Below are 4,125 nucleotides of genomic sequence, written 5' to 3'. Positions count from 1 at the left end.
GAAAGCAATTAAGGATTTCAGAATTTATGTGTTGCACTCTCACATTGTTGCATACGTGCCAAATGCTGTTATAAAAGATATTCTTACACAAGCTGATCCAGATGGAAAAAGGGGAAAGTGGATAGCAAAATTGTTGGAGTATGACATTGAGATCAAACCCACCAAGTTGGTAAAGGGTCAAGGCCTAGCCAAATTGTTGACTCAGTCAAATTTGGACTGTATTGATATTAATTTAAGCACAAAAATCTCAGAAATTTCTGAAAATGAGGAAGAATTGGTCCAAATAAATGAGAAATTCTTGATCTCAGAATGGTACAAGGATATAGCATTTGTTTTGCAGCATAATAGAGCTCCTGATAATCTTTCAAAATCCAAAGCTCGGTTTACCAAGTTGAAATCTCTCAGATATTTTGTGTATGACCAAAATCTGTTTTGGAAAGATGCAGGAGGAATATTATTAAACTGTCTCATTGAAGAAGAAGCTGATAAAGTAATTGATGAGTTTCATAAAGGGGATTGTGGAGGACATCACTATTGGAAAGCCACTACAAACAAGGTTTTGAGAGCTGGCTATTTTTGGCCAACTATGTTTAGAGATATTTATAAAAAGATAGCCACCTGCCATGAATGTCAAGTGTTTGAAGGAAAGAGAAAGCTCATGCCAATGCCCTTGGTTCCTATTTATGTTGAAGCACCTTTCCAGCAGTGGGGATTAGATTTTATAGGGGAAATCCATCCTCCCTCATCAGGACAGGATCGGTGGATTCTCACAGCCACCGATTACTTTACAAAATGGATAGAGGCAATACCCACAAGGCAAGCAAATGATTCAGTGATTATTTCTTTCTTAGAAAATAATATATTATCAAGATTTGGTTGCCCAATCAAGATCATTACAGATAATGCTCAAGCTTTCAAGTCCAAAAGAATGATTAATTTTTGTCATCAGTATCACATCTCCCTGGGACATTCCACTGCTTATTATCCACAGGGAAATGGTCTGGCTGAGTCTTCAAACAAGAGTCTTGTGAGAATCATTAAGAAGCTGCTGCAAGAAAATAAAAAGGCTTGGCATTTGAAACTGAAATATGCCTTGTGGGCTGACCGAATTTGCACAAAGAGGTCCATTGGAACATCACCATATGAGCTTGTATATGGGACAGAGGCTATATTTCCAACATCCCTCGGAGTACCAGTAATGAAACTGATTCAAGGATTAGAAGAGGAACCAAATGCTGTACAACGAAGGATCAATCAGTTAATAGCTTTGCAGGAGAAAAGGAATGAGGTGTTCGACAATCATCAACAAAACCAGAACATGATCAAGAGAGCATTCGACAAAAAGATCAAAGAAGTTACATTTCAGATTCATGATAAAGTCCTGAAATGGGAAGCTAGAATTGAAGAAAAAGGTAAACATGGTAAATTTGAAAATTTGTGGAAAGGGCCATATCAAATTTCTGCTTTCCATGGGAATAACACCTACATTCTACAGGAGGTTGATGGAACACCATATGCTGGAGGACCTGTTAATGGCAGGTTCCTAAAGCATTACAATTGATTGAATCTTTGCCAAGTGTCTCACAAACATTGTATATAACCGTTTTATTAGTCTTTCTTTGTTGAAAATAAATGACAAGCTGAACAGGAAGCTCAAGCCCGAGGTGAAGGCCCACAAAGCTAGAAAGGGATGCTTGTCAACTCTGTTTATGTTTTCAGAAATTAGATAAAGCACTGGACCTACGAGTTCTTAGTGTACTACAGGAGCACACTATCCCAAGTGGAGCCACTGTTATCACTTAGAACTAAAAATTTGATGTATATTAATTTCTATCCTAGTCCGATGACAAAGGTCTGTGTTAAGTTGATTTCGGTTTTTTTTTCCCTCACTTAGGATTTGGAGTTTTAAAAAGTTTTTAACTCAAACCATACTCAACTCCCATTGGTTCTCCTCCACCATCATTGTTCTATAGTCATATCTTGTCTTATCTGAGTCACCATGTCTTTTAGTAATTTCGCAGCGTAATCCCATTCGCCAGTTTCGCAGCGCAATCATGGATAAGCGTTTTCGCAGTGCGTCATGATTAGGCCGTTTCGCAGCGCATCATTAAAATTTAAAACTAACAGCGCTGCGAAATCATGGATTCATGCATTTCGCAGCGAATGTTTCCCGAAATATCAAGTCCGTTAGGTGAGTCATCAGTTATGTCCTCTCATGTCAGTTTATGTACCTCTCGTATCACGTTTGAACGCTCATTTTCCACTATCACCACCACTAAATCTGTTGATATGCACAGAGTATCATTCCCAAGAAATTTTACCGTGCATGAACCTTAATGATGGTCGTGAGTGCTGCATGAGTGACAAATCTGCTAGATTATGTATTGAAAGGTTTTAAATGGAAGAGTTTAAATTTCAAGCGAGGCTGAATTAAAAAGGAGCTGAATCACGATTTCAACCGGAGCTGTTAGTCTTTGTATGTGAAGATCTCGAAGAAAGAATGGAGAAAAAAGAGCACAGATCCGGTAAATGTCAGAGGACTAAACCTGAGGGCCTGGACATAACGCTGAGAGATGAAGGGGTGAAGGAAGCGTTTAAAGATGCCGGGTGCTGGAACTTTTGCAAAAAGCTACAAGGAGGACATGCGCAGGTAACTAAAGAATTTGCGCTAAACTTCACTGGTTTAAATTCAAAGGTAGCCATGTTAGAAGTGCAGGTTTCTCTAGAAGCAATATCTGCTGTGACAGAGATCCCAAGAGGACAAGAGGAATGGTTTAAGAATTTCAAATTTGACCTGAATCCTTGTAAGGAGTTTTTAAAGGATGCATATGTAAATGAAGATTTAACTAAAGCAGTGCCCAGCAGTTATGTCAAGGAACATTATGCTCTTTTACTCACCTGCATACAAAAGTATTTGACTTGTGAAGGAAGGTACAACAAGGTTTACTCTTACCATTTCAAACTGCTTTTGCATTTCACTGGTAAAGTCTCCATAGACCTACCTTTTTATTTGTTCCGTAGCTTGAGTAAGATGTGTTATAAGGTGCAGCTGAGGAAAGAGGACTGTGAAACCTCTTTGTTTCATCATGGTTTGATCAAGTTGTTGGTTTTAGATGGCCTCCAGAAAATAGACAGAGACTGGAATTCTTTTATTTTTATGGCTGGATTCCAAAGCAAGAATGGCCTCACTCCTCAACCGGCCATAGATCTCACGATAGCTGAGCTCCAAAAAGAGGCGAGAGCCAAAAGGGTTCCAAAGTCACAGCTAAGAAAACCAGTGAAGCCACTAATCATTCAAGATCAACCTCAGAAATCAACAAAGGAAAAAACTCATGATAAGAAGATTATACCTGAAACAAGCACATCTGAAGCAGTCTCAAGGGTAAGGACAAGAAGCCAGATAAATAAGGAAAAAGGTAAAGCCATAGCAGTTGAAGAGAGCCCAATGTCTAAGGCAAGTTTGAATGATTTATTACAGGCCATTGAATTCGAGCAGTCTGAACCAGTCCAAATTGATTTGACACAGTCAGAGCAAGAAGGTACCAAGAAGTCTAAGGCCTCAAAAAGGCTTAAATTCGATGAGCCAGCTGAAGAATTCATTTTCAAACCCAGAAGACCTATAACAAGGAAATTCCAGCAAGTAAAGGAAGCACTGCCAAGAACAGAGGAAACGGGGAAAGGAATGCAAAAGGACACAAGCAAAACAACTATCACATCTCAAGGAGAAAATATAGCAGCCATAAAGAGTCAATTAGAAACAGCTAAATATGAAATTACCAAATTGAAGAAGGCCGCTAGAAAACATGCAGTCATATATGCAGAGTATAGGAAAGCTCTATGGAAAGGGAGTGAAACCCTAGAAAACCAGTTGAATTCAGTGGTTGATGGCCATTCACAATTTCACACATGGACAGTACCAACAATGAAAGAAGCCAGGTACATCAGAAGAATCAATATGCAACTGAGAGATGGGAATAAAGCTATGAAGAAACAAATTGAAGATCTGAAAGCACAGCTAGGTCAACTACCTGCTAAATGAGTTTTGAGGCCAAGTAAGATTTTGTTTTAAAATTTTGACAAATTTGCTTGACTTTGTCTTTTTGAGGAAACATAGATCCCTGTGCG

This window comes from Pinus tabuliformis, chromosome J (assembly GCF_031772625.1).
Source record: "Pinus tabuliformis cultivar Carrire ecotype Pingquan chromosome J, CPIR1, whole genome shotgun sequence".
NCBI lineage: Eukaryota > Viridiplantae > Streptophyta > Pinopsida > Pinales > Pinaceae > Pinus > Pinus tabuliformis.
The sequence above is the reverse complement of the archived record's forward strand: the minus strand, read 5'-3'. Positions refer to the sequence as shown.